Source organism: Tachypleus tridentatus, chromosome 4 (genome assembly GCF_004210375.1).
Source record: "Tachypleus tridentatus isolate NWPU-2018 chromosome 4, ASM421037v1, whole genome shotgun sequence".
Lineage (NCBI taxonomy): Eukaryota > Metazoa > Arthropoda > Merostomata > Xiphosura > Limulidae > Tachypleus > Tachypleus tridentatus.
Genome location: NC_134828.1, coordinates 17,861,939 through 17,889,925, shown reverse-complemented (window position 1 = coordinate 17,889,925; position 27,987 = coordinate 17,861,939). Strand labels below are relative to the sequence as shown.

The 27,987-nt window shown below is 40.5% G+C and overlaps 1 long non-coding RNA gene across 1 annotated transcript; it reads right to left on the bottom strand.

Annotated features, from left to right (window-relative positions):
- Positions 1-27,987, bottom strand: LOC143248244 (uncharacterized). The gene is made up of 2 exons (XR_013026837.1): positions 27,822-27,987; positions 1-520 (listed from the first exon to the last, which is right to left on the bottom strand). It is a non-coding gene; the product is annotated as an uncharacterized LOC143248244 (long non-coding RNA).

Sequence of the window (27,987 nt, the reverse complement as noted above, 5' to 3'; positions counted from 1 at the left end):
TGCCAAAAACTTGACTTTAATATAATACACAAAAAGCTATATAAATAAAATAGCAAACATTGTTCATATATATATATAAATGTGAAAACTGTTTATCCTACATTAAATCTGAATATAATGATACGAGTAACATTTCCGTTGAGAGAATAAGCAGACTGGACGTGTGATGTAATGCGGACTATTTTCCTATAACTCTGCAACTCAATAAACAGTACGTATGAATATGTAAACAACTAAACTATTATGTTCTCACTGAATTTGTGAATCATCAACAGCTCCCCCTCTCTCCAGGTGCATATTCTTTGACCTATTCACGTCGATAAAAAAAAGACTTCCTGTATTATTACTGAAATCTATGTTCCATGCCTAACATGTAATCGTGATTGCCTATTCTTGTAGATCAGACGAAAATTGTAATCTCTCGATGTTATCCACTCGGCCAACAAAGGACATTGCTGCTACTTGTTTCTATATAACTAAAGTTGCAGCAGCGTCTCCTTGGCAAACAAGATACTGTCAGCTAACGAATAGTAGAGAAACAAAAGTAATTAGAAAATATCATATACTCTTACTTTATGTAATTTCTCGTTTATATCTATGAATATGCAGTATTGTGATAGTATATGGTGATTTTACATCTGTGGCTGAACATATAAATATGTCACTGTTCTTAATAAATATTCAAGTTGACAATAACGATACAACACCTCATCATATATATATATATATATCATAACGTGAATTCTAAACTACTGTAAGATTCATGTGTAAACTTTGGAAATGCTGTTCATATTAATACCTATCAGAAGGCATTTGAAGGTTTCCAAAGTAACATAGACAAAATAATTAACATTTCAAACCTAACAATTCATAAACACAAGCCTAATAAATGTCTATTATTCGAAGCATTATTGTATTTTTACTTGTATTAAAATTTGGGACGATACGAAATTTATGGATATGTGTGAGAGACCAGGAACACAAAGTTTATGTACTTTCTGTAAAAATCTAAACACTTTAAACAGAGTTACCAACCTTGTATGTACTGCAGACAGCCCATTTTTTTAAGTTTTGAACTAAAATTGGTGCAAAAAAACCGCTTTTACCAGTAGTAAGATATCTAATTTCACATACCTCTTAAATCTATGTAATTAAAAATTAATCTCGTGAAGTAAATAACAAGGCCCAGCAAAGTCAAGACGCTCGACTTCTAATCCGAGAGTCGCGGGTTCGAATCACCGTCGCACCAACCAACTCACCGTTTCAGTCGTGGGGTTGTTGTAATGTTACGGTCCATCCCACTACTCGTTAGTAAAATAGTGTATCAATAGTTGGTGGTGGATGTTGATGACTAGCTTCCTTCCCTCTAGTCTTACATTGATATATTAGGAAAAGTTAGCGTGTAGTTTTGTGCTAAATTCAAATACAAACTAAACGATAACATTAGAAACACCCACCTGCATTCTGATGAAAATTTGCTATTTGTAAGTTTTGTTGTACAGTCTCGTGATACCGTGTTTCTCCGATAATAAGACCTACCCATAAAATAAGACCTAGTGTGATTTTTGGGGATAGTTTTAATATAAGCCCTACCCTTAAAATAAGCCCTAGTTAAGAGTGGCAGGAAGAGGAAAGAAATAAAAAAAATTAATTTATTAATTAGTTTAATAGTTAGTTAATTAGTTTGTTTAAGTATTAATCAGTTAGTTTAATAGTTTAATAATAGTTTATTTTAAATGGTTAGTTTAATAGTTTGCAACATTAAATAGAATATAATTTTTTTAGTCATTTTCACTCCAGAACAAGATGAATGTAAGAAAAAGTTATTCGATCGAGTATAAAAGAAGCATAGTGGAGGAATCACAGGGCAAGAATCTTACTGCTTTCTGTAAAGAAATGTGTTTCGTAATTTCTATTAATTTAGAGGTCTTATAATTTTTACTTTCTAACTTCATTTTTTTAATATATCAAAATAAGACATCCCCAGAAAATAAGCCCTAGTGTCATATTTTGGAGTGAAAATTAATATAAGCCCTGTCTTATTTTCGGAGAAACACGGTATAAGTAACGTACAAGTTTGAATTTTTACACTTATGTGGAACATGTTTAAAGACTTCAGGCAAATACAGATACATTTAAGTACTCAAGTGAAGGTTGTGAAGATAAAATATCACTTTTTATGGTTAATATTTTATATCACTTTATAAACCTGATACATCTACTTATTATTAGCTTATATTCTTTTTATATGTTACTGCTAAAGGAAAATAGGATAAAAACAAATCTGTAATTAGTAGTTAATTAACAATAAGAATATTAAAGTTATTATTAAATAATTAGAATTTGTTTATCATAAAGACTACTGACAATAATAATACATAAGTTTGAATGAAATAAATAACAAATTGAGGAAGAAAAAATATCGCAATATTGTAGTGACCTCTATTGAGTATATATTAACTAAAATAAGTCATAAAAAGCTGTACATGGGTTAAAGTTTCAAGAGAAATGGTGAAATGAACATATGTATTTATCTGAAGCTTAGTTATACAGCAACTGTCTGTTGTAGAAACACAAGTGTGAGGAAAACGTTTTAATAGACTTTCGTCTTCTGTTTTGAGATCATTCTTGAAGACGAGAAACACACTTGAAATAAAAATGTATCTCAAGACGGCTGGTATGGGTATTAAACCTTTTATTAAAACAAAGTAGAGGACAACGTTTATTCCTTCCTGGGTCATATTATCTTAACCTGAAGATGACCAAGGAAGGTCTAAACGTTGTTTTCTCCTCATCAATAAAACTGTTAATACCAATACCAGCCGTTCTGAGATACATGTTTTGAGATCAGTTTATGAAATAACATAAATAATATAAACAAAACATAATAATACATTTCTTATTTCAACAGTTTCGTTTCTAATCACTGTAGCCTCTTTTACTTTAGACTCTCGGCCATTGAAGGACACTACTGTCAAGACATCATATTCTCGGCCATTGAAGGACACTACTGTCAAGAAATCATACTCTCTATTTAAGGACACTACTGTCAAGACATCATACTCTCGGCCATTGAAGGACACTACTGTCAAGAAATCATACTCTCTATTGAAGGACACTACTGTCAAGACATCATACTCTCAGCCATTGAAGGACACTACTGTCAAGACATCATACTCTCCATTGAAGGACACTACTGTCAAGACATCATACTCTCAGCCATTGAAGGACACTACTGTCAAGACATCATACTCTCCATTGAAGGACACTACTGTCAAGACATCATACTCTCCATTGAAGGACACTACTGTCAAAACATCATACTCTCTATTGAAGGACACTACTGTCAAGACATCATACTCTCAGCCATTGAAGGACACTACTGTCAAGACATCATACTCTCCATTGAAGGACACTACTGTCAAGACAGCATACTCTCAGCCATTGAAGGACACTACTGTCAAGACATCATACTCTCGGCCATTGAAGGACACTACTGTCAAGACATCATACTCTCCATTGAAGGACACTACTGTCAAAACATCATACTCTCCATTGAAGGACACTACTGTCAAGACATCATACTCTCTATTGAAGGACACTACTGTCAAGACATCATACTCTCAGCCATTGAAGGACACTACTGTCAAGACATCATACTCTCCATTGAAGGACACTACTGTCAAGACATAATACTCTCCATTGAAGGACACTACTGTCAAGACATCATACTCTCCATTGAAGGACACTACTGTCAAGACAGCATACTCTCAGCCATTAAAGGACACTACTGTCAAGACATCATACTCTCGGCCATTGAAGGACACTACTGTCAAGACATCATACTCTCCATTGAAGGACACTACTGTCAAGACATCATACTCTCCATTGAAGGACACTACTGTCAAGACGTCATACTCTCCATTGAAGGACACTACTGTCAAGACATCATACTCTCCATTGAAGGACACTACTGTCAAGACATCATACTCTCCATTGAAGGACACTACTGTCAAGACATCATACTCTCAGCCATTGAAGGACACTACTGTCAAGACATCATACTCTCCATTGAAGGACACTACTGTCAAGACATCATACTCTCCATTGAAGGACACTACTGTCAAGACAGCATACTCTCCATTGAAGAACACTACTGTCAAGACATCATACTCTCGGCCATTGAAGGACACTACTGCAAGACAGCATACTCTCCATTAAAGAACACTACTGTCAAGACATCATACTCTCCATTGAAGGACACTACTGTCAAGACATCATACTCTTAGCCATTGAAGGACACTACTGTCAAGACATCATACTCTCCATTGAAGGACACTACTGTCAAGACATCATACTCTCCATTGAAGGACACTACTGTCAAGACATCATACTCTCCATTGAAGGACACTACTGTCAAGACAGCATACTCTCCATTGAAGAACACTACTGTCAAGACATCATACTCTCGGCCATTGAATGACACTACTGTCAAGACAGCATACTCTCCATTGAAGGACACTACTGTCAAGACATCATACTCTCCATTGAAGGACACTACTGTCAAGACAGCATACTCTCCATTGAAGGACACTACTGTCAAGACATCATACTCTCAGCCATTGAAGGACACTACTGTCAAGACAGCATACTCTCCATTGAAGAACACTACTGTCAAGATATCATACTCTCCATTGAAGGACACTACTGTCAAGACATCATACTCTCCATTGAAGAACACTACTGTCAAGACATCATACTTTCGGCCATTGAAGGACACTACTGTCAAGACATCATCCTCTCCATTGAAGGACACTACTGTCAAGACATCATACTCTCCATTGAAGAACACTACTGTTAAGACATCATACTCTCGGCCATTGAAGGGCACTACTGTCAAGACATCATACTCTCCATTGAAGGACACTACTGTCAAGACATCATACTCTCCATTGAAGGACACTACTGTCAAGACAGCATACTCTCCATTGAAGGACACTACTGTCAAGACATCATACTCTCAGCCATTGAAGGACACTACTGTCAAGACAGCATACTCTCCATTGAAGAACACTACTGTCAAGATATCATACTCTCTATTGAAGGACACTACTTTCAAGACATCATACTCTCAGCCATTGAAGGACACTACTGTCAAGACATCATACTCTCAGCCATTGAAGGACACAACTGTCAAGACATCATACTCTCAGCCATTGAAGGACACAACTGTCAAGACATCATACTCTCCATTGAAGGACACTAGTGTCAAGACATCATACTCTCCATTGAAGGACACTAGTGTCAAGACATCATACTCTCCATTGAAGGACACTACTCTCAAGACATCGTACTCTCGGCCATTGAAGGACACTACTCTCAAGACATCGTACTCTCGGCCATTGAAGGACTCTACTGTCAAGACATCGTACTCTCAGCCATTGAAGGACACTACTGTCAAGACATCGTACTCTCAGCCATTGAAGGACACAACAGTCAAGACATCATACTCTCCATTGAAGGACACTACTGTCAAGACATCATACTCTCCATTGATGGACACTACTGTCAAGACATCATACTCTCAGCCATTGAAGGACACTACTGTCAAGACATCATACTCTCGGCCATTGAAGGACATTACTGTCAAGACATCATACTCTCCATTGAAGGACACTACAGTCAAGACATCATACTCTCAGCCATTGAAGGACACTACTGTCAAGACATCATACTCTCGGCCATTGAAGGACACAACTGTCAAGACATCGTACTCTCAGCCATTGAAGGACACAACTGTCAAGACATCATACTCTCCATTGAAGGACACTACTGTCAAGACATCATACTCTCAGCCATTGAAGAACACTACTGTCAAGACATCATACTCTCCATTGATGGACACTACTGTCAAGACATCATACTCTCAGCCATTGAAGGACACTACTGTCAAGACATCATACTCTCGGCCATTGAAGGACATTACTGTCAAGACATCATACTCTCCATTGAAGGACACTACTGTCAAGACATCATACTCTCCATTGAAGGACACTACTGTCAAGACATCATACTCTCTATTGAAGGACACTACTGTCAAGACATCATACTCTCAGCCATTGAAGGACACTACTGTCAAGACATCATACTCTCGGCCATTGAAGGACATTACTGTCAAGACATCATACTCTCAGCCATTGAAGGACACTACTGTCAAGACAGCATACTCTCCATTGAAGAACACTACTGTCAAGATATCATACTCTCTATTGAAGGACACTACTTTCAAGACATCATACTCTCAGCCATTGAAGGACACTACTGTCAAGACATCATACTCTCAGCCATTGAAGGACACAACTGTCAAGACATCATACTCTCCATTGAAGGACACTACTGTCAAGACATCATACTCTCCATTGAAGGACACTACTCTCAAGACATCGTACTCTCGGCCATTGAAGGACTCTACTGTCAAGACATCGTACTCTCATCCATTGAAGGACACAACTGTCAAGACATCGTACTCTCAGCCATTGAAGGACACAACAGTCAAGACATCATACTCTCCATTGAAGGACACTACTGTCAAGACATCATACTCTCAGCCATTGAAGAACACTACTGTCAAGACATCATACTCTCCATTGATGGACACTACTGTCAAGACATCATACTCTCAGCCATTGAAGGAAACTACTGTCAAGACATCATACTCTCGGCCATTGAAGGACATTACTGTCAAGACATCATTCTCTCCATTGAAGGACACTACTGTCAAGACATCATACTCTCAGCCATTGAAGGACACTACTGTCAAGACATCATACTCTCGGCCATTGAAGGACACAACTGTCAAGACATCGTACTCTCAGCCATTGAAGGACACAACTGTCAAGACATCATACTCTCCATTGAAGGACACTACTGTCAAGACATCATACTCTCAGCCATTAAAGAACACTACTGTCAAGACATCATACTCTCCATTGATGGACACTACTGTCAAGACATCATACTCTCAGCCATTGAAGGACACTACTGTCAAGACATCATACTCTCGGCCATTGAAGGACACTACTGTCAAAACATCATACTCTCCATTGAAGGACACTACTGTCAAGACATCATACTCTCTATTGAAGGACACTACTGTCAAGACATCATACTCTCAGCCATTGAAGGACACTACTGTCAAGACATCATACTCTCGGCCATTGAAGGACATTACTGTCAAGACATCATACTCTCCATTGAAGGACACTACTGTCAAGACATCATACTCTCTATTGAAGGACACTACTGTCAAGACATCATACTCTCGGCCATTGAAGGACACTACTGTCAAGACATCATACTCTCCATTGAAGGACACTACTGTCAAGACATCATACTCTCGGCCATTGAAGGACACTACTGTCAAGACATCATACTCTCCATTGAAGGACACTTCTGTCAAGACATCATACTCTCCACTGAAGGACACTACTGTCAAGACATCATACTCTCGGCCATTGAAGGACATTACTGTCAAGACATCATACTCTCCATTGAAGGACACTACTGTCAAGACATCATACTCTCCATTGAAGGACACTACTGTCAAGACATCATACTCTCCACTGAAGGACACTGCTGTCAAGACATCATACTCTCGGCCATTGAAGGACATTACTGTCAAGACATCATACTCTCCATTGAAGGACACTACTGTCAAGACATCATATTCTCCATTGAAGGACACTACTCTCAAGACATCGTACTCTCGGCCATTGAAGGACACTACTGTCAAGACATCATACTCTCCATTGAAGGACACTACTGTCAAGACATTATACTCTCGGCCATTGAAGGACACTACTGTCAAGACATCATACTCTCCATTGAAGGACACTACTGTCAAGACATCATACTCTCCATTGATGGACACTACTGTCAAGACATCATACTCTCAATTCAAGAACACTACTGTCAAGACATCATACTCTCCATTGAAGGACACTACTGTCAAGACAGCATACTCTCCATTGAAGAACACTACTGTCAAGACATCATACTCTCGGCCATTGAAGGACACTACTGTCAAGACATCATACTCTCCATTGAAGGACACTACTGTCAAGACATCGTACTCTCAGCCATTGAAGGACACTACTGTCAAGACATCATACTCTCCATTGAAGGACACTACTGTCAAGACATCATACTCTCCATTGAAGGACACTACTGTCAAGACATCGTACTCTCCACTGAAGGACACTACTGTCAAGACATCATACTCTCCATTGAAGGACACTACTGTCAAGACATCATACTCTCCATTGAAGGACAATACTGTCAAGACATCGTACTCTCAGCCATTGAAGGACACTACTGTCAAGACATGATACTCTCGGCCATTGAAGGACACTACTGTCAAGACATCATACTCTCCATTGAAGGACACTACTGTCAAGACATCATACTCTCGGCCATTGAAGGACACTACTGTCAAGACATCATACTCTCGGCCATTGAAGGACACTACTATCAAGACATCATACTCTCAGCCATTGAAGGACACTACTGTCAAGACATCATACTCTCCATTGATGGACACTACTGTCAAGACATCGTACTCTCAGCCCTTGAAGGACACTACTGTCAAGACATCATACTCTCCATTGATGGACACTACTGTCAAGACATCGTACTCTCAGCCCTTGAAGGACACTACTGTCAAGACATCATACTCTCCATTGAAGGACACTACTGTCAAGACATCGTACTCTCCACTGAAGGACACTACTGTCAAGACATCATACTCTCCATTGAAGGACACTACTGTCAAGACATCATACTCTCCATTGAAGGACACTACTGTCAAGACATCGTACTCTCGGCCATTGAAGGACACTACTGTCAAGACATCATACTCTCCATTGAAGGACACTACTGTCAAGACATCATACTCTCGGCCATTGAAGGACACTACTGTCAAGACATCATACTCTCAGCCATTGAAGGACACTACTGTCAAGACATCATACTCTCCATTGAAGGACACTACTGTCAAGACATCATACTCTCCATTGAAGGACACTACTGTCAAGACATCGTACTATCCACTGAAGGACACTACTGTCAAGACATCATACTCTCAGCCATTGAAGGACACTACTGTCAAGACATCGTACTATCCACTGAAGGACACTACTGTCAAGACATCGTACTCTCAGCCATTGAAGGACACTACTGTCAAGACATCATACTCTCCATTGAAGGACACTACTGTCAAGACATCACACTCTCAGCCATTGAAGGACACTACTGTCAAGACATCATACTCTCGGCCATTGAAGGACATTACTGTCAAGACATCATACTCTCCATTGAAGGACACTACTGTCAAGACATCATACTCTCTATTGAAGGACACTACTGTCAAGACATCATACTCTCGGCCATTGAAGGACACTACTGTCAAGACATCATACTCTCCATTGAAGGACACTACTGTCAAGACATCATACTCTCAGCCATTGAAGGACACTACTGTCAAGACATCATACTCTCGGCCATTGAAGGACATTACTGTCAAGACATCATACTCTCCATTGAAGGACACTACAGTCAAGACATCATACTCTCAGCCATTGAAGGACACTACTGTCAAGACATCATACTCTCGGCCATTGAAGGACACAACTGTCAAGACATCGTACTCTCAGCCATTGAAGGACACAACTGTCAAGACATCATACTCTCCATTGAAGGACACTACTGTCAAGACATCATACTCTCAGCCATTGAAGAACACTACTGTCAAGACATCATACTCTCCATTGATGGACACTACTGTCAAGACATCATACTCTCAGCCATTGAAGGACACTACTGTCAAGACATCATACTCTCGGCCATTGAAGGACATTACTGTCAAGACATCATACTCTCCATTGAAGGACACTACTGTCAAGACATCATACTCTCCATTGAAGGACACTACTGTCAAGACATCATACTCTCCATTGATGGACACTACTGTCAAGACATCATACTCTCAGCCATTGAAGGACACTACTGTCAAGACATCATACTCTCGGCCATTGAAGGACATTACTGTCAAGACATCATACTCTCCATTGAAGGACACTACAGTCAAGACATCATACTCTCAGCCATTGAAGGACACTACTGTCAAGACATCATACTCTCGGCCATTGAAGGACACAACTGTCAAGACATCGTACTCTCAGCCATTGAAGGACACAACTGTCAAGACATCATACTCTCCATTGAAGGACACTACTGTCAAGACATCATACTCTCCATTGAAGGACACTACTGTCAAGACATCATACTCTCCATTGAAGGACACTACTGTCAAGACATCATACTCTCTATTGAAGGACACTACTGTCAAGACATCATACTCTCAGCCATTGAAGGACACTACTGTCAAGACATCATACTCTCGGCCATTGAAGGACATTACTGTCAAGACATCATACTCTCAGCCATTGAAGGACACTACTGTCAAGACAGCATACTCTCCATTGAAGAACACTACTGTCAAGATATCATACTCTCTATTGAAGGACACTACTTTCAAGACATCATACTCTCAGCCATTGAAGGACACTACTGTCAAGACATCATACTCTCAGCCATTGAAGGACACAACTGTCAAGACATCATACTCTCCATTGAAGGACACTACTGTCAAGACATCATACTCTCCATTGAAGGACACTACTCTCAAGACATCGTACTCTCGGCCATTGAAGGACTCTACTGTCAAGACATCGTACTCTCATCCATTGAAGGACACAACTGTCAAGACATCGTACTCTCAGCCATTGAAGGACACAACTGTCAAGACATCATACTCTCCATTGAAGGACACTACTGTCAAGACATCATACTCTCCATTGAAGGACACTACTGTCAAGACATCATACTCTCCATTGAAGGACACTACTGTCAAGACATCATACTCTCTATTGAAGGACACTACTGTCAAGACATCATACTCTCAGCCATTGAAGGACACTACTGTCAAGACATCATACTCTCGGCCATTGAAGGACATTACTGTCAAGACATCATACTCTCAGCCATTGAAGGACACTACTGTCAAGACAGCATACTCTCCATTGAAGAACACTACTGTCAAGATATCATACTCTCTATTGAAGGACACTACTTTCAAGACATCATACTCTCAGCCATTGAAGGACACTACTGTCAAGACATCATACTCTCAGCCATTGAAGGACACAACTGTCAAGACATCATACTCTCCATTGAAGGACACTACTGTCAAGACATCATACTCTCCATTGAAGGACACTACTCTCAAGACATCGTACTCTCGGCCATTGAAGGACTCTACTGTCAAGACATCGTACTCTCATCCATTGAAGGACACAACTGTCAAGACATCGTACTCTCAGCCATTGAAGGACACAACAGTCAAGACATCGTACTATCCACTGAAGGACACTACTGTCAAGACATCATACTCTCAGCCATTGAAGGACACTACTGTCAAGACATCGTACTATCCACTGAAGGACACTACTGTCAAGACATCATACTCTCAGCCATTGAAGGACACTACTGTCAAGACATCGTACTCTCAGCCATTGAAGGACACTACTGTCAAGACATCATACTCTCCATTGAAGGACACTACTGTCAAGACATCACACTCTCAGCCATTGAAGGACACTACTGTCAAGACATCATACTCTCGGCCATTGAAGGACATTACTGTCAAGACATCATACTCTCCATTGAAGGACACTACTGTCAAGACATCATACTCTCTATTGAAGGACACTACTGTCAAGACATCATACTCTCGGCCATTGAAGGACACTACTGTCAAGACATCATACTCTCCATTGAAGGACACTACTGTCAAGACATCATACTCTCAGCCATTGAAGGACACTACTGTCAAGACATCATACTCTCGGCCATTGAAGGACATTACTGTCAAGACATCATACTCTCCATTGAAGGACACTACAGTCAAGACATCATACTCTCAGCCATTGAAGGACACTACTGTCAAGACATCATACTCTCGGCCATTGAAGGACACAACTGTCAAGACATCGTACTCTCAGCCATTGAAGGACACAACTGTCAAGACATCATACTCTCCATTGAAGGACACTACTGTCAAGACATCATACTCTCAGCCATTGAAGAACACTACTGTCAAGACATCATACTCTCCATTGATGGACACTACTGTCAAGACATCATACTCTCAGCCATTGAAGGACACTACTGTCAAGACATCATACTCTCGGCCATTGAAGGACATTACTGTCAAGACATCATACTCTCCATTGAAGGACACTACTGTCAAGACATCATACTCTCCATTGAAGGACACTACTGTCAAGACATCATACTCTCCATTGATGGACACTACTGTCAAGACATCATACTCTCAGCCATTGAAGGACACTACTGTCAAGACATCATACTCTCGGCCATTGAAGGACATTACTGTCAAGACATCATACTCTCCATTGAAGGACACTACAGTCAAGACATCATACTCTCAGCCATTGAAGGACACTACTGTCAAGACATCATACTCTCGGCCATTGAAGGACACAACTGTCAAGACATCATACTCTCAGCCATTGAAGGACACAACTGTCAAGACATCATACTCTCCATTGAAGGACACTACTGTCAAGACATCATACTCTCCATTGAAGGACACTACTGTCAAGACATCATACTCTCCATTGAAGGACACTACTGTCAAGACATCATACTCTCTATTGAAGGACACTACTGTCAAGACATCATACTCTCAGCCATTGAAGGACACTACTGTCAAGACATCATACTCTCGGCCATTGAAGGACATTACTGTCAAGACATCATACTCTCAGCCATTGAAGGACACTACTGTCAAGACAGCATACTCTCCATTGAAGAACACTACTGTCAAGATATCATACTCTCTATTGAAGGACACTACTTTCAAGACATCATACTCTCAGCCATTGAAGGACACTACTGTCAAGACATCATACTCTCAGCCATTGAAGGACACAACTGTCAAGACATCATACTCTCCATTGAAGGACACTACTGTCAAGACATCATACTCTCCATTGAAGGACACTACTCTCAAGACATCGTACTCTCGGCCATTGAAGGACTCTACTGTCAAGACATCGTACTCTCATCCATTGAAGGACACAACTGTCAAGACATCGTACTCTCAGCCATTGAAGGACACAACAGTCAAGACATCATACTCTCCATTGAAGGACACTACTGTCAAGACATCATACTCTCAGCCATTGAAGAACACTACTGTCAAGACATCATACTCTCCATTGATGGACACTACTGTCAAGACATCATACTCTCAGCCATTGAAGGAAACTACTGTCAAGACATCATACTCTCGGCCATTGAAGGACATTACTGTCAAGACATCATTCTCTCCATTGAAGGACACTACTGTCAAGACATCATACTCTCAGCCATTGAAGGACACTACTGTCAAGACATCATACTCTCGGCCATTGAAGGACACAACTGTCAAGACATCGTACTCTCAGCCATTGAAGGACACAACTGTCAAGACATCATACTCTCCATTGAAGGACACTACTGTCAAGACATCATACTCTCAGCCATTAAAGAACACTACTGTCAAGACATCATACTCTCCATTGATGGACACTACTGTCAAGACATCATACTCTCAGCCATTGAAGGACACTACTGTCAAGACATCATACTCTCGGCCATTGAAGGACACTACTGTCAAAACATCATACTCTCCATTGAAGGACACTACTGTCAAGACATCATACTCTCTATTGAAGGACACTACTGTCAAGACATCATACTCTCAGCCATTGAAGGACACTACTGTCAAGACATCATACTCTCGGCCATTGAAGGACATTACTGTCAAGACATCATACTCTCCATTGAAGGACACTACTGTCAAGACATCATACTCTCTATTGAAGGACACTACTGTCAAGACATCATACTCTCGGCCATTGAAGGACACTACTGTCAAGACATCATACTCTCCATTGAAGGACACTACTGTCAAGACATCATACTCTCGGCCATTGAAGGACACTACTGTCAAGACATCATACTCTCCATTGAAGGACACTTCTGTCAAGACATCGTACTCTCCACTGAAGGACACTACTGTCAAGACATCATACTCTCGGCCATTGAAGGACATTACTGTCAAGACATCATACTCTCCATTGAAGGACACTACTGTCAAGACATCATACTCTCCATTGAAGGACACTACTGTCAAGACATCGTACTCTCCACTGAAGGACACTGCTGTCAAGACATCATACTCTCGGCCATTGAAGGACATTACTGTCAAGACATCATACTCTCCATTGAAGGACACTACTGTCAAGACATCATATTCTCCATTGAAGGACACTACTCTCAAGACATCGTACTCTCGGCCATTGAAGGACACTACTGTCAAGACATCATACTCTCCATTGAAGGACACTACTGTCAAGACATTATACTCTCGGCCATTGAAGGACACTACTGTCAAGACATCATACTCTCCATTGAAGGACACTACTGTCAAGACATCATACTCTCCATTGATGGACACTACTGTCAAGACATCATACTCTCAATTCAAGAACACTACTGTCAAGACATCATACTCTCCATTGAAGGACACTACTGTCAAGACAGCATACTCTCCATTGAAGAACACTACTGTCAAGACATCATACTCTCGGCCATTGAAGGACACTACTGTCAAGACATCATACTCTCCATTGAAGGACACTACTGTCAAGACATCGTACTCTCAGCCATTGAAGGACACTACTGTCAAGACATCATACTCTCCATTGAAGGACACTACTGTCAAGACATCATACTCTCCATTGAAGGACACTACTGTCAAGACATCGTACTCTCCACTGAAGGACACTACTGTCAAGACATCATACTCTCCATTGAAGGACACTACTGTCAAGACATCATACTCTCCATTGAAGGACAATACTGTCAAGACATCGTACTCTCAGCCATTGAAGGACACTACTGTCAAGACATGATACTCTCGGCCATTGAAGGACACTACTGTCAAGACATCATACTCTCCATTGAAGGACACTACTGTCAAGACATCATACTCTCGGCCATTGAAGGACACTACTGTCAAGACATCATACTCTCGGCCATTGAAGGACACTACTATCAAGACATCATACTCTCAGCCATTGAAGGACACTACTGTCAAGACATCATACTCTCCATTGATGGACACTACTGTCAAGACATCGTACTCTCAGCCCTTGAAGGACACTACTGTCAAGACATCATACTCTCCACTGAAGGACACTACTGTCAAGACATCATACTCTCGGCCATTGAAGGACATTACTGTCAAGACATCATACTCTCAGCCATTGAAGGACACTACTGTCAAGACAGCATACTCTCCATTGAAGAACACTACTGTCAAGATATCATACTCTCTATTGAAGGACACTACTTTCAAGACATCATACTCTCAGCCATTGAAGGACACTACTGTCAAGACATCATACTCTCAGCCATTGAAGGACACAACTGTCAAGACATCATACTCTCCATTGAAGGACACTACTGTCAAGACATCATACTCTCCATTGAAGGACACTACTCTCAAGACATCGTACTCTCGGCCATTGAAGGACTCTACTGTCAAGACATCGTACTCTCATCCATTGAAGGACACAACTGTCAAGACATCGTACTCTCAGCCATTGAAGGACACAACTGTCAAGACATCATACTCTCCATTGAAGGACACTACTGTCAAGACATCATACTCTCCATTGAAGGACACTACTGTCAAGACATCATACTCTCCATTGAAGGACACTACTGTCAAGACATCATACTCTCTATTGAAGGACACTACTGTCAAGACATCATACTCTCAGCCATTGAAGGACACTACTGTCAAGACATCATACTCTCGGCCATTGAAGGACATTACTGTCAAGACATCATACTCTCAGCCATTGAAGGACACTACTGTCAAGACAGCATACTCTCCATTGAAGAACACTACTGTCAAGATATCATACTCTCTATTGAAGGACACTACTTTCAAGACATCATACTCTCAGCCATTGAAGGACACTACTGTCAAGACATCATACTCTCAGCCATTGAAGGACACAACTGTCAAGACATCATACTCTCCATTGAAGGACACTACTGTCAAGACATCATACTCTCCATTGAAGGACACTACTCTCAAGACATCATACTCTCGGCCATTGAAGGACTCTACTGTCAAGACATCGTACTCTCATCCATTGAAGGACACAACTGTCAAGACATCATACTCTCAGCCATTGAAGGACACAACAGTCAAGACATCGTACTATCCACTGAAGGACACTACTGTCAAGACATCATACTCTCAGCCATTGAAGGACACTACTGTCAAGACATCGTACTATCCACTGAAGGACACTACTGTCAAGACATCGTACTCTCAGCCATTGAAGGACACTACTGTCAAGACATCGTACTCTCAGCCATTGAAGGACACTACTGTCAAGACATCATACTCTCCATTGAAGGACACTACTGTCAAGACATCACACTCTCAGCCATTGAAGGACACTACTGTCAAGACATCATACTCTCGGCCATTGAAGGACATTACTGTCAAGACATCATACTCTCCATTGAAGGACACTACTGTCAAGACATCATACTCTCTATTGAAGGACACTACTGTCAAGACATCATACTCTCGGCCATTGAAGGACACTACTGTCAAGACATCATACTCTCCATTGAAGGACACTACTGTCAAGACATCATACTCTCAGCCATTGAAGGACACTACTGTCAAGACATCATACTCTCGGCCATTGAAGGACATTACTGTCAAGACATCATACTCTCCATTGACGGACACTACAGTCAAGACATCATACTCTCAGCCATTGAAGGACACTACTGTCAAGACATCATACTCTCGGCCATTGAAGGACACAACTGTCAAGACATCGTACTCTCAGCCATTGAAGGACACAACTGTCAAGACATCATACTCTCCATTGAAGGACACTACTGTCAAGACATCATACTCTCAGCCATTGAAGAACACTACTGTCAAGACATCATACTCTCCATTGATGGACACTACTGTCAAGACATCATACTCTCAGCCATTGAAGGACACTACTGTCAAGACATCATACTCTCGGCCATTGAAGGACATTACTGTCAAGACATCATACTCTCCATTGAAGGACACTACTGTCAAGACATCATACTCTCCATTGAAGGACACTACTGTCAAGACATCATACTCTCCATTGATGGACACTACTGTCAAGACATCATACTCTCAGCCATTGAAGGACACTACTGTCAAGACATCATACTCTCGGCCATTGAAGGACATTACTGTCAAGACATCATACTCTCCATTGAAGGACACTACAGTCAAGACATCATACTCTCAGCCATTGAAGGACACTACTGTCAAGACATCATACTCTCGGCCATTGAAGGACACAACTGTCAAGACATCATACTCTCAGCCATTGAAGGACACAACTGTCAAGACATCATACTCTCCATTGAAGGACACTACTGTCAAGACATCATACTCTCCATTGAAGGACACTACTGTCAAGACATCATACTCTCCATTGAAGGACACTACTGTCAAGACATCATACTCTCTATTGAAGGACACTACTGTCAAGACATCATACTCTCAGCCATTGAAGGACACTACTGTCAAGACATCATACTCTCGGCCATTGAAGGACATTACTGTCAAGACATCATACTCTCAGCCATTGAAGGACACTACTGTCAAGACAGCATACTCTCCATTGAAGAACACTACTGTCAAGATATCATACTCTCTATTGAAGGACACTACTTTCAAGACATCATACTCTCAGCCATTGAAGGACACTACTGTCAAGACATCATACTCTCAGCCATTGAAGGACACAACTGTCAAGACATCATACTCTCCATTGAAGGACACTACTGTCAAGACATCATACTCTCCATTGAAGGACACTACTCTCAAGACATCGTACTCTCGGCCATTGAAGGACTCTACTGTCAAGACATCGTACTCTCATCCATTGAAGGACACAACTGTCAAGACATCGTACTCTCAGCCATTGAAGGACACAACAGTCAAGACATCATACTCTCCATTGAAGGACACTACTGTCAAGACATCATACTCTCAGCCATTGAAGAACACTACTGTCAAGACATCATACTCTCCATTGATGGACACTACTGTCAAGACATCATACTCTCAGCCATTGAAGGAAACTACTGTCAAGACATCATACTCTCGGCCATTGAAGGACATTACTGTCAAGACATCATTCTCTCCATTGAAGGACACTACTGTCAAGACATCATACTCTCAGCCATTGAAGGACACTACTGTCAAGACATCATACTCTCGGCCATTGAAGGACACAACTGTCAAGACATCGTACTCTCAGCCATTGAAGGACACAACTGTCAAGACATCATACTCTCCATTGAAGGACACTACTGTCAAGACATCATACTCTCAGCCATTAAAGAACACTACTGTCAAGACATCATACTCTCCATTGATGGACACTACTGTCAAGACATCATACTCTCAGCCATTGAAGGACACTACTGTCAAGACATCATACTCTCGGCCATTGAAGGACACTACTGTCAAAACATCATACTCTCCATTGAAGGACACTACTGTCAAGACATCATACTCTCTATTGAAGGACACTACTGTCAAGACATCATACTCTCAGCCATTGAAGGACACTACTGTCAAGACATCATACTCTCGGCCATTGAAGGACATTACTGTCAAGACATCATACTCTCCATTGAAGGACACTACTGTCAAGACATCATACTCTCTCCATTGAAGGACACTACTGTCAAGACATCATACTCTCGGCCATTGAAGGACACTACTGTCAAGACATCATACTCTCCATTGAAGGACACTACTGTCAAGACATCATACTCTCGGCCATTGAAGGACACTACTGTCAAGACATCATACTCTCCATTGAAGGACACTTCTGTCAAGACATCATACTCTCCACTGAAGGACACTACTGTCAAGACATCATACTCTCGGCCATTGAAGGACATTACTGTCAAGACATCATACTCTCCATTGAAGGACACTACTGTCAAGACATCATACTCTCCATTGAAGGACACTACTGTCAAGACATCGTACTCTCCACTGAAGGACACTGCTGTCAAGACATCATACTCTCGGCCATTGAAGGACATTACTGTCAAGACATCATACTCTCCATTGAAGGACACTACTGTCAAGACATCATATTCTCCATTGAAGGACACTACTCTCAAGACATCGTACTCTCGGCCATTGAAGGACACTACTGTCAAGACATCATACTCTCCATTGAAGGACACTACTGTCAAGACATTATACTCTCGGCCATTGAAGGACACTACTGTCAAGACATCATACTCTCCATTGAAGGACACTACTGTCAAGACATCATACTCTCCATTGATGGACACTACTGTCAAGACATCATACTCTCAATTCAAGAACACTACTGTCAAGACATCATACTCTCCATTGAAGGACACTACTGTCAAGACAGCATACTCTCCATTGAAGAACACTACTGTCAAGACATCATACTCTCGGCCATTGGGACACTACTGTCAAGACATCATACTCTCCATTGAAGGACACTACTGTCAAGACATCGTACTCTCAGCCATTGAAGGACACTACTGTCAAGACATCATACTCTCCATTGAAGGACACTACTGTCAAGACATCATACTCTCCATTGAAGGACACTACTGTCAAGACATCGTACTCTCCACTGAAGGACACTACTGTCAAGACATCATACTCTCCATTGAAGGACACTACTGTCAAGACATCATACTCTCCATTGAAGGACAATACTGTCAAGACATCGTACTCTCAGCCATTGAAGGACACTACTGTCAAGACATGATACTCTCGGCCATTGAAGGACACTACTGTCAAGACATCATACTCTCCATTGAAGGACACTACTGTCAAGACATCATACTCTCGGCCATTGAAGGACACTACTGTCAAGACATCATACTCTCGGCCATTGAAGGACACTACTATCAAGACATCATACTCTCAGCCATTGAAGGACACTACTGTCAAGACATCATACTCTCCATTGATGGACACTACTGTCAAGACATCGTACTCTCAGCCCTTGAAGGACACTACTGTCAAGACATCATACTCTCCATTGATGGACACTACTGTCAAGACATCGTACTCTCAGCCCTTGAAGGACACTACTGTCAAGACATCATACTCTCCATTGAAGGACACTACTGTCAAGACATCGTACTCTCCACTGAAGGACACTACTGTCAAGACATCATACTCTCCATTGAAGGACACTACTGTCAAGACATCATACTCTCCATTGAAGGACACTACTGTCAAGACATCATACTCTCGGCCATTGAAGGACACTACTGTCAAGACATCATACTCTCCATTGAAGGACACTACTGTCAAGACATCATACTCTCGGCCATTGAAGGACACTACTGTCAAGACATCATACTCTCAGCCATTGAAGGACACTACTGTCAAGACATCATACTCTCCATTGAAGGACACTACTGTCAAGACATCATACTCTCCATTGAAGGACACTACTGTCAAGACATCGTACTATCCACTGAAGGACACTACTGTCAAGACATCATACTCTCAGCCATTGAAGGACACTACTGTCAAGACATCGTACTATCCACTGAAGGACACTACTGTCAAGACATCGTACTCTCAGCCATTGAAGGACACTACTGTCAAGACATCATACTCTCCATTGAAGGACACTACTGTCAAGACATCACACTCTCAGCCATTGAAGGACACTACTGTCAAGACATCATACTCTCGGCCATTGAAGGACATTACTGTCAAGACATCATACTCTCCATTGAAGGACACTACTGTCAAGACATCATACTCTCTATTGAAGGACACTACTGTCAAGACATCATACTCTCGGCCATTGAAGGACACTACTGTCAAGACATCATACTCTCCATTGAAGGACACTACTGTCAAGACATCATACTCTCGGCCATTGAAGGACACTACTGTCAAGACATCATACTCTCCATTGAAGGACACTTCTGTCAAGACATCGTACTCTCCACTGAAGGACACTACTGTCAAGACATCATACTCTCGGCCATTGAAGGACATTACTGTCAAGACATCATACTCTCCATTGAAGGACACTACTGTCAAGACATCATACTCTCCATTGAAGGACACTACTGTCAAGACATCGTACTCTCCACTGAAGGACACTGCTGTCAAGACATCATACTCTCGGCCATTGAAGGACATTACTGTCAAGACATCATACTCTCCATTGAAGGACACTACTGTCAAGACATCATATTCTCCATTGAAGGACACTACTCTCAAGACATCATACTCTCGGCCATTGAAGGACACTACTGTCAAGACATCATACTCTCCATTGAAGGACACTACTGTCAAGACATTATACTCTCGGCCATTGAAGGACACTACTGTCAAGACATCATACTCTCCATTGAAGGACACTACTGTCAAGACATCATACTCTCCATTGATGGACACTACTGTCAAGACATCATACTCTCAATTCAAGAACACTACTGTCAAGACATCATACTCTCCATTGAAGGACACTACTGTCAAGACAGCATACTCTCCATTGAAGAACACTACTGTCAAGACATCATACTCTCGGCCATTGAAGGACACTACTGTCAAGACATCATACTCTCCATTGAAGGACACTACTGTCAAGACATCGTACTCTCAGCCATTGAAGGACACTACTGTCAAGACATCATACTCTCCATTGAAGGACACTACTGTCAAGACATCATACTCTCCATTGAAGGACACTACTGTCAAGACATCGTACTCTCCACTGAAGGACACTACTGTCAAGACATCATACTCTCCATTGAAGGACACTACTGTCAAGACATCATACTCTCCATTGAAGGACAATACTGTCAAGACATCGTACTCTCAGCCATTGAAGGACACTACTGTCAAGACATGATACTCTCGGCCATTGAAGGACACTACTGTCAAGACATCATACTCTCGGCCATTGAAGGACACTACTGTCAAGACATCATACTCTCGGCCATTGAAGGACACTACTATCAAGACATCATACTCTCAGCCATTGAAGGACACTACTGTCAAGACATCATACTCTCCATTGATGGACACTACTGTCAAGACATCGTACTCTCAGCCCTTGAAGGACACTACTGTCAAGACATCATACTCTCCATTGATGGACACTACTGTCAAGACATCGTACTCTCAGCCCTTGAAGGACACTACTGTCAAGACATCATACTCTCCATTGAAGGACACTACTGTCAAGACATCGTACTCTCCACTGAAGGACACTACTGTCAAGACATCATACTCTCCATTGAAGGACACTACTGTCAAGACATCATACTCTCCATTGAAGGACACTACTGTCAAGACATCATTACTCTCGGCCATTGAAGGACACTACTGTCAAGACATCATACTCTCCATTGAAGGACACTACTGTCAAGACATCATACTCTCGGCCATTGAAGGACACTACTGTCAAGACATCATACTCTCAGCCATTGAAGGACACTACTGTCAAGACATCATACTCTCCATTGAAGGACACTACTGTCAAGACATCATACTCTCCATTGAAGGACACTACTGTCAAGACATCGTACTATCCACTGAAGGACACTACTGTCAAGACATCATACTCTCAGCCATTGAAGGACACTACTGTCAAGACATCGTACTATCCACTGAAGGACACTACTGTCAAGACATCGTACTCTCAGCCATTGAAGGACACTACTGTCAAGACATCATACTCTCCATTGAAGGACACTACTGTCAAGACATCATACTCTCCATTGAAGGACACTACTGTCAAGACATCACACTCTCAGCCATTGAAGGACACTACTGTCAAGACATCATACTCTCAGCCATTGAAGGACACTACTGTCAAGACATCATACTCTCAGCCATTGAAGGACACTACTGTCAAGACATCATACTCTCGGCCATTGAAGGACATTACTGTCAAGACATCATACTCTCAGCCATTGAAGGACACTACTGTCAAGACATCATACTCTCGGCCATTGAAGGACATTACTGTCAAGACATCATACTCTCAGCCATTGAAGGACACTAGTGTCAAGACATCATACTCTCGGCCATTGAAGGACACTACTGTCAAGACATCATACTCTCGGCCATTGAAGGACACTACTGTCATTGTACTATTTGTAAACAACATGTTAAATTGCAAGAGCATGCTAATGAACAAAGTAAATACTATATGTTAGACGAAACAAAGAAGCAGAGGTAACTACAAATAAACAATTTCAATGGTTTTGCTAGAGTACATGTTTATAAAACTTAATAGAAACAGAACAAACGAAAAATGTTTGAAAATTGTTCCATTCATAGAAAATGATGGAATATGTCTGCATATCACATTTTCCCACAATATCTGCTTCGGGTTCTCTTCCCAAACTGTCAATTACCTTTAAACTTGTAACACGGCTAGGAAGTGTTAGAATTATTTTCTTGTTCATACAGGTGATTATATATCACATACATTACACTACCATTAAACAGAGAAATACTCTTTCATATATCGTAATAAAACCTTTTGACTATAAAATAAAATTAAAATATAATAAATATTAGAATAAAGGAATCTCTTATCAAATATGTTAGCATTGAAATGAAAATCGTAAACCTAAACGTAAGACAAAAAGGTTCTCATGATGAATAGTGGGATTGACTGAAACATTACAATACCACCAAGGCTGAAACGGCGAAAATGTTGAGAAGGGATTTGAACCAGTGACTCTCAGATTACTAGTCAAGTGTCTCATCCATCTTGTTAAAGTGGGCCTGAATAGAAGCCTAACAAGCACAAGTTTATTTAAACAAAAATCACCTGTTCACTTTGAAAGACGGTATTTTTAACGGAATCTTGAGTGAATTTTGGTTATAAAATACAATCATTTAACAATGAACGACATATATCATTAAAATAGAAATCTTTTTAGCTTGAACTGAAAATATATCTAAGGTACAATAAAATTAAATGACGAATTTTAAAGAAAACATAATTTTATAAAAAGACACAAGTAATCTATTTATGTGACACATGATACAAGAAAATAAAACCCCTTTTAAAAACATTAATTTTATATTCATGATGAATAAAATCATTTAGTCAAAAATTATAACAATAAGTTATAAAAACCCAAAACTGAATTCTTGTAATTTAGACTTCAAAATCCAAACCGTGAAAAAACACTTATTTTAGCACATATATGTGGGAAAAACTGTAAACCAATACCTTCTACATTCACTTATAAAGAGAAAGGATATGAAAGAAACTTAAACAGATATACTTATGAATTAATTTTAAAAATCACAGATATGACAAATGTACAGTTTAACTAACTTTATAACAATAGACCTATGTAGAAAATTTGAAATTTATTGCAGAATTTCTCAAAGTTTTATTTGTCATCCTGTTAGTACATATCAGCAGTTTCACCTTCTTTCAATTATCTTCCATATGGCTGTCATTAGAGTGTTGAGTTCATCCTGAGTGTTTATCAGGACTCTTATAGTGTTGAGGTCACCCTGAGTGTTTATCAGGACTCTTATAGTGTTGAGGTCACCCTGAGTGTTTAACAGGACTCTTATAGTGTTGAGGTCATCCAGAGTGTTTATCAGGACTCTTATAGTGTTGAGGTCATCCTGAGTGTTTATCAGGCTGTCAATACAGTGTTGAGTTCATCCTGAGTGTTTATCAGGACTCTTATAGTGTTGAGGTCACCCTGAGTGTTTATCAGGACTCTTATAGTGTTGAGGTCATCCTGAGTGTTTATCAGGACTGTTGTAGTGTTGAGGTCATCCTGAGTGTTTATCAGGACTCTTATAGTGTTGAGGTCACCCTGAGTGTTTATCAGGACTCTTATAGTGTTGAGGTCACCCTGAGTGTTTAACAGGACTCTTATAGTGTTGAGGTCATCCAGAGTGTTTATCAGGACTCTTATAGTGTTGAGGTCATCCTGAGTGTTTATCAGGCTGTCAATACAGTGTTGAGTTCATTCTGAGTGTTTATCAGGACTCTTATAGTGTTGAGGTCACCCTGAGTGTTTATCAGGACTCTTATAGTGTTGAGGTCATCCTGAGTGTTTATCAGGACTGTTGTAGTGTTGAGGTCATCCTGAGTGTTTATCAGGGCTCTTATAGTGTTGAGGTCACCCTGAGTGTTTATCAGGACTCTTATAGTGTTGAGGACATCCTGAGTGTTTATCAGGCTGTCATAATAGTGTTGAGGTCATCCTAAGTATTTATCAGGCTGTCATTATAGTGTTGAGGTCATCGTGAGTGTTTATCAGGACTCCTATAGTGTTGAGGTCACCCTGAGTGTTTATCAGGACTCATATAGTGTTGAGTTCATCCGGAGTGTTTATCAGGACTCTTATAGTGTTGAGGTCATCCAGAGTGTTTATCAGGACTCTTATAGTGTTGAGGTCATCCTGAGTGTTTATCAGGCTGTCAATACAGTGTTGAGGTCATCCTGAGTGTTTATCAGGCTGTCAATACAGTGTTGAGTTCATCCTGAGTGTTTATCAGGACTCTTATAGTGTTGAGGTCACCCTGAGTGTTTATCAGGACTCTTATAGTGTTGAGGTCATCCTGAGTGTTTATCAGGACTGTTGTAGTGTTGAGGTCATCCTGAGTGTTTATCAGGGCTCTTATAGTGTTGAGGTCACCCTGAGTGTTTATCAGGACTCTTATAGTGTTGAGGACATCCTGAGTGTTTATCAGGCTGTCATAATAGTGTTGAGGTCATCCTAAGTATTTATCAGGCTGTCATTATAGTGTTGAGGTCATCGTGAGTGTTTATCAGGACTCCTATAGTGTTGAGGTCACCCTGAGTGTTTATCAGGACTCATATAGTGTTGAGTTCATCCGGAGTGTTTATCAGGACTCTTATAGTGTTGAGGTTATCCTGAGTGTTTATCAGTACTCTTATAGTGTTGAGGTCAAACCTGAGTGTTTATCAGGACACTTCTAGTGTTGAGGTCACCCTGAGTGTTTATCAGGACTCTTATAGTGTTGAGGTCACCTGAGTGTTTATCAGGCTGTCATTATAGTATTGAGGTCATCCTGAGTGTTTATCAGGACTCTTATAGTGTTGAGATCATCCTGAGTGTTTATCAAGACTCCTATAGTTTTGAGGTCAACCTGAGTGTTTATCAGGACTCTTATAGTGTTGAGGTCACCCTGAGTGTTTATCAGGACTTTTATAGTGTTGAGGACATCCTAAGTGTTTATCAGGCTGTCATAATAGTGTTGAGGTCATCCTAAGTATTTATCAGGCTGTCATTATAGTGTTGAGGTCATCGTGAGTGTTTATCAGGACTCCTATAGTGTTGAGTTCATCCTGAGTGTTTATCAGGACTCTTATAATGTTGAGGTTATTCTGAGTGTTTATCAGGCTGTCATTATAGTGTTGAGATCATCCTGAGTGTTTATCAGGACTCTTATAGTGTTGATGTCACCCTGAGTGTTTATCAGGCTGTCATTATAGTGTTGAGTTCATCCTGAGTGTTTATCAGGACTCTTATGGTGTTGAGGTCATCCTGAGTGTTTATCAGGACTCTTATAATGTTGAGGTTATTCTGAGTGTTTATCAGGACTCTTATAGTGTTGAGGTCATCCTGAGTGTTTATCAGGCTGTCATACCAGACATTCTGATATTTAATACAAGTGTTAGTACCCATTCCAGATATTCTGATATCCAATACAAGTGTTAGTACCCATACCAGACATTCTGATATACAATACAAGTGTTAGTACCCATACCAGACATTCTGATATACAATACAAGTGTTAGTACGATACCAGACATTCTGATATACAATACAAGTGTTAGTACCCATACCAGACATTCTGATATCCAATACAAGTGTTAGTACCCATTCCAGCCATTCTGATATACAATACAAGTGTTAGTACCCATACCAGACATTCTGATATACAATACAAGTGTTAGTACCCATACCAGCCATTCTGAAATACATTTTTATCTAAAGTGAGTTTCTAGTTATCAAGATTTTATATATTTTTTACTTTAAATATTGAATCTGTAAAATATTGAAAACTTTATCTCTGTTCCGTTCTGTTGTATGAATCTATTTCTTCATCTTCAATATGGTTATACTATTAACCATTAACCTTGAAATTTGCTTTCTTTCACAATGCATTCTTCGAAACATGAATCCAAAGTTTCTCCACTTTAAAGAACCAAATCGAAAAGTTTAAAAGTCCTTATATTATCAGATTTGTCTAAAGAGATTACTGGTTTGTTTTAAATTTGGCTTAAAGCTACACGAGGGCTATCTACGCCAGTTGTCCGTAATTTAGCAGTGAAAGAATAGTGGCACCTTGTCATCACCATCCACTAACCATTCTTTCACAAACGAATAGTGAGACTAACCCTAACAATATTTTCCATACCCCAACACATATCACAAAGAGTGAGCATGTTTGATGAAGTAAAAGTTGGATCATGAATTTCGAACAAAACATCAACAGAACATAAATTGTACTGGAAAAGTTCAAAGTGTACTGTACTAACCTTAGAATTGTTGATACCAGTGTTGATTACCGCGATGTACTAAACAAGTGGAACCAATGGAATTGAGACAAATTGTTCAGTGTGAACATGTCCAAAATTTGAGGTCGAATTGACTTATTAACAGCATTCATTCCTAGTTTCATCCTGGCGACCAGATTGTTAACCT